The sequence below is a fragment of the Oncorhynchus gorbuscha genome, linkage group LG19 (assembly GCF_021184085.1).
Source record: "Oncorhynchus gorbuscha isolate QuinsamMale2020 ecotype Even-year linkage group LG19, OgorEven_v1.0, whole genome shotgun sequence".
Taxonomy (NCBI): domain Eukaryota; kingdom Metazoa; phylum Chordata; class Actinopteri; order Salmoniformes; family Salmonidae; genus Oncorhynchus; species Oncorhynchus gorbuscha.
In genome coordinates, this window is record NC_060191.1 from 34,991,705 (window position 1) to 35,007,561 (window position 15,857).

A 15,857-nucleotide genomic window follows, 5' to 3' on the forward strand; every position below is an offset into this window, starting at 1 on the left:
AGGATGTTATAAACATACAAAACAATTCTCAATTCAACCGGACAACCATACTTCTTCTGAGGCAAGCTGGAACAGAGGAAGGGCTTTGTCCAATTCGCGCCCTAACGTGCATGTATTTTCTCACGACACTCACTCTTTTGCCTCCCAAAGGGTCAAAACTCGCGGGATTTGCACAGTTAAACGCTCTACTGAATGAGGACATCTAGTGGAAGACATAGAAAGTGTCTCCAGATCCATAGCTGGTTGGGCAGGGTGGGGGCGATGACGTCAAAGTTGCCCCAACTTTCATGATTCCAAAACTAGTTTGGGAGATTGCCTGCCTTGTGAGTTCTGCTATACTTACAAACATAATTCAAACAGTTTTAAAAGCTTTAGTGTTTTCTATCCAATAATAATTATTATATGCATATATTAGCAATTTTGGACAGATTTTTTTTCAGTTTACTATGGGCACGCAATTCATCCAAAGGGTATTAAGAGTATTATGCCTAACCTAAGTTGGTTTTCCTTTGTAGTTTTACTTCAACTCTTAGTTGTTTAATGAATATTTTTGTTACTCAGCTGCCAACATGTGAACTCCATTGTTTGTCCCCATCTGAGAGCCGGGTTGTGACGTTAGTGAGATGGGTACTACCAATGCATCAGCACCATTCACGTACAGAGTTAATAGGAGATTACCGTGACTCAAAGGTCAAGGGTTGTAGTCATGACTGGATCTGGGGTGGCGGTAATGTAATCGACTACCACAGTCACTGCAACAGCCCTACAACAACCAGAACCTCTTTAATGTAGCCCTCTTGAGCATCTAATCGGTTAGCAGATATTACACCCAGCAGATGGTTTCACAACGTCTTGGCAGCTGCTGGAATTATGTAGGCGTTGGGGAAATATTTTTTTTCCTTTGAACATTTCTCTACAAGGCTGTAATGTACCAAATATGTTGGTTGAAAGAGAAGTCCATTTTCTAACAGGTGACCAGTTTTGTTCAGCAGTCATCACACTATTGTATGGATGCTGCTTTTACTATCTGTACAGTATTTGCTGCCAGGTTAAACAAATCATTATCCAATCTTGATCTAATCACCACCATCTGTCCTCCCTCTGTCCAGGTCACTACCATGACATGGTGTGTGAGTCACGCGTTCATCTCAACAATCCAGGCAAACGCTGCTGTGGAAAAGAGACCTACAACCCTCAGTATGAAATCTGCTGAAGCGGACACAAGTGGGTTGCTCTGTAGGGTGGAAACTGTAGGTAGATGAACCTAGCCAGGCAGTTTATCCCAAAGACGTGAGGTTATCACTGTCTGCAAGCACAGTTCAGAGTGCCTAAAGGCTTACAATTAGATCACTTCATCTTCAACAGAATGTAGTGTGTGCATGTACGTGTTTGTACTATAACTATGGAAAGTGTTTTTCCACTGTCTGAGGCTGGGTGTGCATCTTTGTATGTTTATGTCTGAGCATGCTCCTAGCCAAGGGTCTGCCCCCAGCCAAGGGTCTGCTCCCAGCCAAGGGTCTGCTCCTAGCCAAGGGTCTGCTCCCAGCCAAGGGTCTGCTCCCAGCCAAGGGTCTGCTCCCAGCCAAGGGTCTGCTCCCAGCCAAGGGTCTCCCATTCTGTACTTCACTTCCCTTTTTCCAGTCAGAGGCATTCAGACAGTTAGACTACCAGACATTCCTAAGAGAGGTGGTGTGTCTGCTTCGGCATCTCTAGGAGGAGGCCAGACACCTGTTTGGGGGTTGGTAGTTGTTTTTGTCTACCTAGCACTATTGTGCAACTTGTGCTTGACCTCGGTGTCTGACACTAGGAGGAAAATAGTTGTTTCCCGTTTGCTATTTGAGGAATGTCGCTAATGTTTGTTCCATGTCAATGTTAATTATTGACTGAGGTCTGATTTTTGGGAATACAGAAAAATGTACTGTGTCTGAGGGCACATCTGACACAGACGGGAAGGACTTTCTGAAAAACACTTGAATCTACTCATGTTTTGACTCTGTATAGTGGCTTACCACGTTGCTCTAAAGTCTGTAGAAACGTGGTCGAACACAACATTAACATCAAACATCTCCAATCCAAAGTTAAATCTAGAATTGGCTTCTTATTTCGCAACAAAGCATCCTTCACTCATGCTGCCAAACATACCCTTGTAGAACTGACCATCCTACCAATCCTCGACTTCAGCGATGTCATTTACAAAATAGCCTCCAATACCCTACTCAATAAATCGGATGCAGTCTATCACAGTGCCATCCGTTTTGTCACCAAAGCCCCATTTACTACCAACCACTGAGACCTGTACTCTCTCGTTGGCTGGCCCTCGCTTCATACTCGTCCCCAAACCCACTGGCTCCAGGTCATCTACAAGACCCTGCTAGGTAAAGTCCCCCCTTCTCTCAGCTCGCTGGTCACCACAGAGCAGCACCCAACTGTAGCACATCCTCCAGCAGGTATATCTCTCTGGTCACCCCCAAAACCAATTCTTCCTTTGGCCGCCTCTCCCTCCAGTTCTCTGCTGCCAATGACTGGAACGAACTACAAAAGTCTCTGAAACTGGAAGCACTTATCTCCCTCACTAGCTTTAAGTACCAGCTGTCAGAGCAGCTCACAGATTACGGCACCTGTACATAGCCCATCTATAATTTAGCCCAAACAACTACCTCTTTCCCTACTGTATTGATTTATTTTGCTCCTTTGCACCCCATTATTTCTATCTCTCCTTTGCACATTCTTCCACTGCAAATCAACCATTCCCGTGTTTTACTTGCTATATTGTATTTACTTTGCCACCATGGCATTTTTTTTCCTTTACCTCCCTAATCTCACCTCATTTGCTCACATTGTATATATACTTATTTTTCTACTGTATTACTGACTGTATGTTTGTTTTACTCCATGTGTAACTCTGTTGTTGTATGTGTCGAACTGCTTTGCTTTATCTTGGCCAGGTCGTAATTGTAAATGAGAACTTGTTCTCAACCTGCCTATCTGGTTAAATAAATAAAAATCTTTGTCTCAGGTTTTACAATCCAGTCATCAAGATCTGCTGTGCCGGGAAGCTGTCCAATAGGGTGCTTGGAGACAACCTGTCCGTTAACCCACAGACCTAACATCCTCCACTACATTAGGGTTCATTCTCATCTCAGTCAAAGTCGAGTCAAACAGCTAAACCACCCATCTCTCTGTTGAGTAGTTGTTGGTCAAGCCATGAAGACAATCCTGTACACTACAGGGATGTATCTGTGCATTTCTTTAGACCCATTGTCCCCTGGCTGGGCACCAGTGCTACACATGTGGCCACTCGTATCTGCCATCCTGTGACATGGTGTGTGTGTGTGAGTCACACGTTCATCTCAACAATCCAGGCAAATGCTGCTGTGGAAAAGAGACCTTGTACCCTCAGTATGAAATCTGCTGAAGTGGACACAAGTGAGTTGCTCTGTAGGGTGGAAACTGTAGGTAGATGAACCTAGCCAGGCAGTTTATCCCAAAGACGTGAGGTTATCACTGTCTGCAAGCACAGTTCAGAGTGCCTAAAGGCTAAAAATTAGATCACTTCATTATCAACAGAATGTAGTGTGTGCATGTACGTGTTTGTACTATAACTGTGGAAAGTGTTTTCCCACTTTCTGAGACTGGGTGTGCATCTTTGTATGTTTATGTCTGAGACATGGATGGATGCTGATACAAAGTGTGCATGTATGTGTGCAATGTGTGAATGCCAGATGTTGTAGAATTCTGTGGGCAGCCACTACTTAAGTTATACAAACTACTGACTCATATTTCAACAGGGAGTCTACCTTTGCAGCCAAGGGTCTCCTCCCAGCCAAGGGTCTCCTCCCAGCCAAGGGTCTTCTCCCAGCCAAGGGTCTCCTCCCATTCTGTACTTCACTTCCCTTTTTCCAGTCAGAGGCATTCAGACAGTTAGGCTACCAGACATTCCGAAGAGAGGTGATATGTCTTCTTGAGTCCAGACACATGTTTTGGGGGTGGGTAGTTTTTGTCTACCTAGCTCTGTTGTGTAACTTGTGCTTGACCTCGTTGTCTGACACTAGGAGGAAGCTAGTTGATTCTTGTTTGCTATTTGAGGAATGTCACTAATGTATGTTCCATGTCAATGTTAATTATTGATTGAGGTCTGTTTTTTGTGAATACAGAAAAATGTACTGTGTCTGAGGGCACATCTGACACAGACGGGAAGGACTTTCTGAAAAACACTTGCATCTAGTCATGTTTTGACTTATGAAATATAAATATATATTATTATTTTTTTGCAAAAAAATTTGCAATGGTGTGTGGGTGTGTGTTGGTTTGTTTGGGTGTGTGTGTATATATGTGTGTGTGTATATATATAAATATATTCCATGTCAGATATATATTTTCAATTTTTTTATTAAAATGAATGGAGTAGAACAGCAAACACACACATGGCCACTGTGCCTGCTACTCCTCTCCATTTCCATATGAAATAGCCATTGGGTGCTGTTCAGGGGAGGGCAGGCCCACAACAATGGCCGGAGTTGAATGGAACAGCACTTCACCTTAGTGACTGTTCCCTCTGCTCTATACAATATATATCTGTTTATTTTATGTGATGATAAAAGGCTCATACAATACAAATATTTTTTTAAATGTTTTCTTTCACAGTGATAGCGACTCCGACTGGGAGCCCCCGGTGCCAAGCTGCCCGCTCTACATCTGCCCCCTCTACTCCTGCCTCCAGTGGTGTTCATATGCCACAGTTCATTACTGCAGGCATGACTGTGCCTCAGGGCACAGCATGGAGTTGTCGTTGTGTTCTGTGTCACATGACTTGCACCACTTGTTCAGTCTGCTTCACATCAGAAAGAGACTGCTATGGTACATGGCACAGGCAGCAAAATATTGTGTAGAGGACTTTCAAAGGGTGTACTGTTGTTAAAAATATTTATTTTATTTTATTATATATATTTATTTATTTAAACTTTTTTTGTGTGTTTTAGAATTGCTTTTTGATATGTTGTATATAGTTATTTGCACTGTTGTATAAACACTGCTCAAAAAAATTAAGGGAACAGTTAAACAACACAATGTAACTCCAAGTCAATCACACTTCTGTGAAATCAAAATGTCCACTTAGGAAGCAACACTAATTGACAATAAATTTCACATGCTGATGTGCAAATGGAATAGACAACAGGTGGAAATTATAGGCAATTAGCAAGACACCCCTAGTAAAGGAGTGGTTCTGCAGGTGGTGACCACAGACCACTTCTCAGTTCCTATGCTTCTTGGCTGATGTTTTGGTCACTTTTGAATGCTGGTGGTGCTTTCACTCTAGTGGTAGCATGAGACGGAGTCCACAACCCACACAAGTGGCTCAGGTAGTGCAGCTCATCCAGGATGGCACATCAATGCAAGATGTGGCAAGAAGGTTTGCTGTGCCTGTCAGCGTAGTGTCCAGAGCATGGAGGCGCTACCAGGAGACAGGCCAGTACATCAGGAGACGTGGAGGAGGGCAACAACCCAGCAGCAGGACCGCTACCTCTGCCTTTGTTCAAGGAGGAGCACTGCCAGAGCCCTGCAAAATGACCTCCAGCAGACCATAAATGTGCATGTGTCTGCCCAAACGGTCAGAAACAGACTCCATGAGGGTGGTACGAGGGCCCGACGTCCACAGGTGGGGGTTGTGCTTACAGCCCAACACCGTGCAGGACGTTTGGCATTTGCCAGAGAACACCAAGATTGGGAAATTCGCCACTGGCGCCCTGTGCTCTTCACAGATGAAAACAGGTTCACAGTGAGCAAATCAAATCAAATTTATTTATATTTATTTATATAGCCCTTCGTACATCAGCTGATATCTCAAAGTGCTCAAAGTGCTGTACAGAAACCCAGCCTAAAACCCCAAACAGCAAACAATGCAGGTGTAAAAGCACACGTGACAGAGTATGGAGACGCCGTGGAGAACGTTCTGCTGCCTGCAACATCCTCCATGACCGGTTTGGCAGTGGGTTAGTTATGGTGTGGGGTGGCATTTCTTTGGGGGGCCACACAGCCCTCCATGTGCTCGCCAGAGGTAGCCTGACTGCCATTAGGTACCGAGATGAGATCCTCAGACCCCTTGTGAGACAATATGCTGGTGAGGTTGGCCCTGGGTTCCTCCTAATGCAAGACAGTGCTAGACCTCATGTGGCTGGAGTGTGTCAGCAGTTCCTGCAAGAGGAAGGCATTGATGCTATGGACTGGCCCGCCCGTTCCCCAGACCTGAATCCAATTGAGCACATCTGGGACATCATGTCTCGCTCCATGCACCAATGCCACATTGCACCACAGACTGTCCAGGAGTTGGCGGATGCTTTAGTCCAGGTCTGGGAGGAGACCCATCAGGAGACCATCCGCCACCTCATCAGGAGCATGCCCAGGCGTTGTAGGGAGGTTATACAGGCACGTGGAGGCCACACACACTACTAAGCCTCATTTTGGTTGTTTTAAGGACATTACATTACAAAGTTGGATCAGCCTGTAGTGTGGTTTTCCACATTAATTTTGTGTGACTCCAAATCCAGACTTCCATGGGTTGATAAATTTGATTTCCATTGATCATTTTTGTGTCATTTTGTTGTCAGCACATTCAACTACAGTGGGGCAAAAAAACTATTTAGTCAGCCAGCAATTATGCAAGTTCTCCCACTTAATGATGAGAGAGGCATGTACTTTTCATCATAGGTACACTTCAACTATGACAGTTAAAATGAGAAAAAAAATCCAGAAATTCACATTGTAGCATTTTTAATTAATTTATTTGCAAATTATGGTGGAAAATAAGTATTTGGTCAATAACAAAAGTTCATCTCAATACTTTGTTATATACCCTTTGTTGGCAATGACAGAGGTCAAACGTTTTCTGTAAGTCTTCACAAGGTTTTCACAAACTGTTGCTGGTATTTTGGCCCATTCCTCCATGCAGATCTCCTCTAGAGCAGTGATGTTTTGGGGCTGTTGCTGGGCAACACGAATTTTCAACTCCCTCCAAAGATTTTCTATGGGGTTGAGATCTGGAGACTGGCTAGGCCACTCCAGGACCTTGAAATGCTTCTTACGAAGCCACTCCTTCATTGCCAGGGCGGTGTTTTTCGGGATCATTGTCATGCTGAAAGACCCAGCCACGTTTCATCTTCAATGCCCTTGCTGATGGAAGGAGGTTTTCACTCAAAATCTCACAATACATGGCCCCATTCATTCTTTCCTTTACACGGATCAGTCATCCTGGTCCCTTTGCAGAAAAACAGCCCCAAAGCATGATGTTTCCACCCCCATGCTTCACAGTAGGTATGGTATTCTTTGGATGCAACTCAGCATTCTTTGTCCTCCAAACACGACGAGTTGGGTTTTTACCAAAAGGTTCTATTTTGGTTTCATCTGACCATATGACATTCTCCCCAATCTTCTTCTGGATCATCCAAATGCTCTCTAGCAAACTTCAGACGGGCCTGGACATGTACTGGCTTAAGCAGGGGGACACGTCTGGCACTGCAGGATTTGAGTCCCTGGCGGCGTAGTGTGTTACTGATGGTAGGCTTTGTTACTTTGGTCCCAGCTCTCTGCAGGTCATTCATTAGGTTCCCCTGTGTGGTTCTGGGATTTTTCCTCACTGTTCTTGTGATAATTTTGACCCCACGGGGTGAGATCTTGTGTGGAGCCCCAGATCGAGGGAGATTATCAGTGGTCTTGTATGTCTTCCATTTCCTAATAATTGCTGCCACAGTTGATTTCTTCAAACCAAGCTGCTTACCTATTGCAGATTCAGTCTTCCCAGCCTGGTGCAGGTCTACAATTTTGTTTCTGGTGTCCTTTGACATCTCTTTGGTCTTGGCCATAGTGGAGTTTGGAGTGTGACTGTTTGAGGATGTGGACAGGTGTCTTTTATACTGATAACAAGTTCAAACAGGTGCCATTAATACAGGTAACGAGTGGAGGACAGAGGAGCCTCTTGAAGAAGTTACAGGTCCGTGAGAGCCAGAAATCTTGCTTGTTTGTAGGTGACCAAATACTTATTTTCCACCATAATTTGCAATTCAATTCATTAAAAATCCTACAATGTGATTTTCTGGATTTTTTTCCTCATTTTGTCTGTCATAGTTGAAGTGTGCCTATGATGAAAATTACAGGCCTCTCTCATATTTTTAAGTGGGAGAACTTGCACAATTGGTGGCTGACTAAATACTTGTTTGCCCCACTCTATGTAAAGAAAAAAGTATTTAATAAGAATATTTCTTTCATTCAGATCTAGGATGTGTTATTTTAGTGTTCCCTTTATTTTTTTGAGCAGTGTAGTTATAGGTCATGTCTTCAGGCAGAAATTGAGAACAAGGGATGCAGCCATAAGAGGTTAAGCCTTCGCAGAAGGCAGGAATCGTGGTCACAGGCAGGCAATGGTAAATCACAGGCAGGCAGTCAAAAACATAACCATAAAAAAAGAAATAACTGAACTAAATAGGGAGCTGATGAAACCAGGTGAAAAACGAACACAGGTGAAATCAATGAACAAAAATTAAAGACAGGGCTACGTTCAAGAACACAAAGAAAAAGAACACAAGTTTGACTAACAAAAGAAAAGCAGAACCTTACAGAGACTGCCCAAATGTGCCTAATTTTTTATTAATATCTTTTCAAGTTCAAAACTCTGCACTCTCCTCAAACAATAGCATGTTGTTAATTCACTTTAATAGCTACTGCAAATTGTACAGTGCAGTTAGATTAACAAGAATTTAAGCTTTCCCAGATATCTTTTCTGGGAAATGGTCTTGTTACTTTCAACCTCATGCTAATTGCATTAGCCTACATCAGCTCAACCGTCCCGTGGACGGGACACCGATCCTGCAGATGTTTAACATTGTATATATATATATATGAGCATAAATATGATACTGTAAGTTTGATATTGATGGACACCAAAATTATTTTTTTTAAATTCAGGTCCATTTCTGCCTGATACCTAGTATGTCAAATTGCAGTTTATTTTGTAAATGTACCTTTTTGTAAATTAACTATGCTATTTATGTAACACACAAATGCTATCTTATCTCCTTGGCGCTTGAGCTTTATTTTCTGAAAATATTTTGGATGTTCAACACTTATAGACCCAGATTATATATTCATGAAAACAGAGTGACCCAAGTCTCTCCAGTATGTGAGTACAGTACTGTGTGTGTGTGTGAGAGAGAAATTGAGCTGCAGTGCCGATGTATAGACACTAACTATTCATAGTATGTTAAAGAATTCTAGTGAAGTAACCCTTTTGGACCACACTATCTGCCACATTGAAGAACTCCAGGTTAAGTGAATTATCACTTCTATCTCTAATCAGAAATCATAGGATTCATTCGTGCTCCTTAGATGCCTATGGACCATGACAGAAAAGTAGCCTTGGCCACACACTGGCCACCCCATGTATAATACTCTAGTTCCGCCACTGTCACCACAGCCAATATCCACCATGAGGTTGGGAAGACAAATGAAAGTGTATAGTGTAGAGCCACAGGTTCGAGAGACAAATTGGAGTAATGAAGGTGACCGACAGTGACACATTCAATATCGCACAATACTACACACTCTTACCTCCATTTAGCTGATCTGGGGTGTAATCATTAGTACAACCAGTTGCAAAACATTCCGTTCAAACAATCAGTTTAAATGTGGAACGTGAATTGAATAATTCAAGATACATGAATTGTATCATTTAAGTTATGAGTGTGTCCTTAAATCAGCGTTTGAGCTGGGCCACAGTTTTTTCATTGAACATCTTGCACAAACAGTCTTTACAGCGTTATGTCCTCAATGTGACCAGTTTATTTTTGGATGCAACATTAACAGAAGTAGCAGCATAACACAATACCCATCCAAACTGGAAAATGTAGGCTACATTAGTCGTAGTGCTGAGGAAAGTGACCTAACACAAGCGGTCATATTTCATTTTTTAGCTAACCCTTGGCTGACAAGCCATAATATGAATTAGCGAATAGCAATTACTATGGTGAGCTCACCAGTGACCTACATAATTGAGAAACACTTTCTATAATTACAAAAAGCATGTGGACACCCCTTCATATTAATAGATTTGGCTATTTCAGCCATACGCTTTGCTGACAGGTGTATAAAATCAAGCACGCAGCAATGCAATCTCCATAGACAAACACTGGCAGAATGGCCTTACTGAAGAGCTCAGTGACTTTCAACGTGGCACCCTCATAGGATACCACCTTTCCAACAAGTCAATCAAATTTATGCTCTGCTAGAGCTTCCCAGGTCAACTGTAAGTGCTGTTATTGTGAAGTGGAAACGTCTAGGAGCACCAACGGCTCAGCCGCAAATTGGTAGGCCACACAATCTCACAGAACTGGACTGCTGAGTGCTGAAGCACGTAGCGCATTAAATCTGTCCTCGGTTGCAACACTCACTACCGAGTTCCAAACTGCCTTTGGAAGCAAGGTCAGCACAATAACTGGTCGTCGGGGGCTTCATGAAATGGGTTTCCATGGCTAAGCAACCGCACACAAGCCTAAGATTACCATGCTCAATGCCAAGCGTCGGCTGGAGTGGTGCAAAGCTTGCCGCCATTGGACTCTGGAGCAGTGGAAACGCTTTGTCTGGATTGATGAATCACGCTTCACCATCTGTCAGTCTTACGGACTAATCTGGATTTGGCCGATGCCAGGAGAACACTACCTAAGCAAACTATTTGAAAGAATAGTACACTGCTCTCCCAAAATCAGCCTAATGCTCAATGAGGCTACTAGTTTGAATAAAAAGAGTGCCTTGATTGTATACGTCAGCTGGCAGATATGGATGTACCAGCAAACATTTTTGTTGATCTTGTGGAACTGGAGGATTTATATGCTGGGGTAATTGTCCATAATCTGTTATCTGCATTAGTGTGTACATTTTACTGATGTCACTGATCCCCCCCCAGTACTGCTTCTCCTTCCATTCACCAGCGCCGAAGGTTTACGTCACAGCCTTCTAGGTGTCACTGAACTGGATTCCGGGCTCTGAATTCCGGTACCTTAGAACTTCCCAGAACCCCCACCCCCCCACCCCCCGCTTGCTCACTGTACTTTCCAGCCCCTCCCGATCTAAAGAAAATGAGGCACTGGGAACGTATTTACGTCCGAAGTTATTATTAATAAGGAAAACAACAATGAAGGCAATGCAGGCGCTAGCTGTAAAATGTGCCAGGTGGGAAAAGGTTAGTGAAAGTTCTGTTCAGACTGGAGAAAGATCTGTATACTTGAGCTTGGAAAGTGCTTGGGCTCTCTTCGAGGAGAGAAGTTTGTCCGGCTCAGTAATACCTCATAGGTGAATTGTCTGCAACAGGGTAATGGGCTACGGAACACACCTCAATTCAAACTGTTAGAAAAAAAACTGGTGGGAAAATAATTTGAAATTGACAGGTAGAAACAGCCTCACGATAATTAGTAGGCAGCGTGCCTTGGTTTGATGGCAGCATGGATTAACTGTCCTATTATGTACACGATCACATTTTGGAACAAAGTCTGTGCATTCTGACATCCATGCGCATAAAAAAACTCACACTGGGGCAATCGTAAGAGATATTTGAAACTCATGTGAATAGGTTAAAGGATTGTAGTAAGTTTCTCAGGCTTTACTCGGAGCCAGTGGCAGGTCATTAGTAAAGTGCCTAGACAGCTACCCTGGGCAATGCCTGACTCTACCTGGATTATGTTGGAGAGGCTTCCATTAAAGAACACCCTCTGTTCTGTTAGACAGCTAACTCTCGATCCACAATATAGATGTAAAGCCATAATGCAAGTTTTTTTTCCAGCAGCAGATTATAATTGATGTCAAAAGCTGCACTGAAGTCTAACAAAACAGCCACAATATTTGTATTGGTAATTTATCTCAGCCAATCAGTCATTTGTAAGTGCTGTACATGTTGAATGCCCTTCTGTATAAACATGCTGAAAATGTGTTGTCAATTTGCTTACTGTGAAAAAGCATTCTATCTGATCGGATAGGGTTGGTAACAGGCTGTTTGGTCGGCTGTTTATGCCAATAAAGGGTGCTTTGCTATTCTTGTGTATCAGAATGGCTTTTGCTTTCCACCGTCAAAACCGGGAAAACACCTGGAGGGGGTGGAGACAAGCACAAGGACCGGTGAAACAGATCAGGGTGTGACAATTCGTTATTCCATTTCTTTGTTTCATAGTACAATTTATTCTTCTTTCTGTTCAGTTTATTCACATGAATTCTCAATTTACAGTATGTTTGCCAATCGGCTGTGCAGCCAGACTTTTTTGAGCGTGAAAAACTCAGCAGTGTTCATCTACACTGATTTGATATTTGTCAAACAGTGTTACCATGTCTACTGTAATAACTACAGGGTCTCTTCCGTGGGGAATGTGCATGACATAAGAGGTCTAAAAATGGAAAAACCCCAACAGCTAATAATATAGGTAACATTTCATATACAGTAGAAACCACAAAGAAATATGAAAGGGGAGAGACCAACCTAAATTGGAGGTGCAGTCATAATTTTACAGCCACATTCTACCACTGTCTTATTAGTGTCCACTTTATAAACATAGAAACGGTACGAGCGGTTGACACAATCGACTGTGGATCCATTTCCTTTTTCAACAGCCTGCATATTTACTACCAGTATGTGCTCATTTCATAGTGTGACAGATGATGCTTGAAGGCAAAGACATTGGTACCATGTTCAACATAGTTTTACACATGAACTTTTATGTTTGATGATGAAATACAATCACACACAGCCCTAAAATGATTTGACCTCTGACTCTAACAATTGCCTCTACACGGCTGATTGGAATAGTGTGATTTCTGAGATTAAGTTTCAAAATCTTATCCAAAATGACCTGACATAATAAAAGAGTTCATGTCTAAAATGAGATTTCTCTCTCAGATTAAACTCTCTCTCTCTCCGTTTCCCTCAGACAGGTTTTAGGATGACGACCCAATTCACCACAGATAGGATAGTCCTCCTGGTAATCTACAGCCTGCTGGGTTGCTCTGCCACCTTCCTCTTCTTCAAACTCTTCCTGGAGAGAGTTGTCACCATGTAGGGCTTCCTCATGCGATGGTGCCACCGGAGGAGAACACAGATCAGGCTTTGGGGCAACAGCAACCAACAAGCAACTACCTGCCCTCCAGGACACCTACACCACCCGATGTCACAGGAAGGCCATAAAGATCATCAAGGACAACAACCACCCGAGCCACTGTCTGTTCACCCCGCTATCATCCAGAAGGCGAGGTCAGTACAGGTGCATCAAAGCTGGGGCCGAGAGACTGAAAAACAGCTTCTATCTCAAGGCCATCAGACTGTTAAACAGCCACCACTAACATTGAGTGGCTGGTGCCAACACACTGACTCAACTCCAGCCACTTTAATAATGGGAATTGATGGGAAATGATGTAAAATATATCACTAGCCACTTTAAACAATGCTACCTAATATAATGTTTACATACCCTACATTATTCATCTCATATGTATATGTATATACTGTACTCTATATCATCTACTGCATTTTTATGTAATACATGTATCACTAGCCACTTTAACTATGCCACTTTGTTTACATACTCATCTCATATGTATATACTGCACTCAATACCATCTACTGTATCTTGCCAATGTCGCTCTGTACCATCACTCACTCATATATCTTTATATACATATTCTTATCCCCTTACACTTGTGTCTATAAGGTAGTAGTTTTGGAATTGTTAGCTAGATTACTTGTTGGTTATTACTGCATTGTCGGAACTAGAAGCACAAGCATTTCGCTACACTCGCATTAACATCTGCTAATCATGTGTATGTGACAAATAAGATTTGATTTGAGGAGAGGAGAGGGAAGAGACATGGAGGGTGGGAAAGAGGGGTGGAGGCCCTTTGTGCATTCTGTCACTCTCCTACTGTTTGATGCTCTCCTGGTGTTGGTGTGTGATGCCTCCACTCTCTAATCAGCCATGGTGTGCTGGAGCTGCATCAAGTCCCTGTACTTCTGCTTCGTGGCCTTCAGTACGGTGGGCTTCAGGGACCTGGTGAGCAGCCAGGAAGAGTCTTACAGAGGAGCCCCCAGTGGAACCTACCTGCCTCCTCATGCTCCTGGGGGTATGCTGTACCTACTCCCTCTTCAATACCCTCTCTGTCATCATCAAACAGGGGTTGAACCGGATCCTGAGTCAGCTGATCCATCTACGTAGCTGCCTGTGCCACTGCAGACTTCTACGATGCCTACTGTTTCCCATGTACTTGCCAAACCCGGTGGGTAAATGCTTGTGTGCTTGTGCCACAGTGGAAACCCTATGCCACAGGAACATGGACTTGAGCACCACCAAAACCATAGAAATAGGACAACATGGATACAGCCTTCCCCAAGAGGAGGTCATACATGTTGGACCACCTTGACTGGTACAACAGCCCCTGACTGGAAAGACCCTGGATTTACCTGCATATGTACAACAATGATAATTGAAGGTTTCCTTTTTTGTAATTGTGTTACTTTGAAACTTTTTTTCCATCTGCATTTTTTTTTAGGGTACTGTATACTTAATGTACTCAATGTATCGTGAAACCAGTTTTACTCTCACCATAAATTCCATTTGGCCCGTGATGATGGTTGTGGTACAGTAGTTTACAATGTGGTTTCATGATGCAATTTGTCTCCACAAGAGGGAGCACATGGATAAAGCCATGTGTATTTTATTTTGGTGGACCGCATTTTTTTCTGAACTTTTTCCATTTAAGTCATTTAGCATTTAAGTCATTTAGCAGACGCTCTTATCCAGAGCGACTTACAAATTGGTGCATTCACCTTATGACATCCAGTGGAACAGTCACATTACAATAGTGCATCTAAATCTTAAGGGGGGGGTGAGAGGGATTACTTATCCTATCCTAGGTATTCCTTAAAGAGGTGGGGTTTCAGGTGTCTCCGGAAGGTGGTGATTGACTCCGCTGTCCTGGCGTCGTGAGGGAGTTTGTTCCACCATTGGGGGGCCAGAGCAGCGAACAGTTTTGACTGGGCTGAGCGGGAGCTGTACTTCCTCAGTGGTAGGGAGGCGAGCAGGCCAGAGGTGGATGAACGCAGTGCCCTTGTTTGGGTGTAGGGCCTGATCAGAGCCTGGAGGTACTGAGGTGCCGTTCCCCTCACAGCTCCGTAGGCAAGCACCATGGTCTTGTAGCGGATGCGAGCTTCAACTGGAAGCCAGTGGAGAGAACGGAGGAGCGGGGTGACGTGAGAGAACTTGGGAAGGTTGAACACCAGACGGGCTGCGGCATTCTGGATGAGTTGAAGGGGTTTAATGGCACAGGCAGGGAGCCCAGCCAACAGCGAGTTGCAGTAATCCAGACGGGAGATGACAAGTGCCTGGATTAGGACCTGCGCCGCTTCCTGTGTGAGGCAGGGTCGTACTCTGCGGATGTTGTAGAGCATGAACCTACAGGAACGGGCCACCGCCTTGATGTAGGTTGAGAACGACAGGGTGTTGTCCAGGGTCACGCCAAGGTTCTTGGCGCTCTGGGAGGAGGACACAATGGAGTTGTCAACCGTGATGGCGAGATCATGGAACGGGCAGTCCTTCCCCGGGAGGAAGAGCAGCTCCGTCTTGCCGAGGTTCAGCTTGAGGTGGTGATCCGTCATCCACACTGATATGTCTGCCAGACATGCAGAGATGCGATTCGCCACCTGGTCATCAGAAGGGGGAAAGGAGAAGATTAATTGTGTGTCGTCTGCATAGCAATGATAGGAGAGACCATGTGAGGTTATGACAGAGCCAAGTGACTTGGTGTATAGCGAGAATAGGAGAGGGCCAAGAACAGAGCCC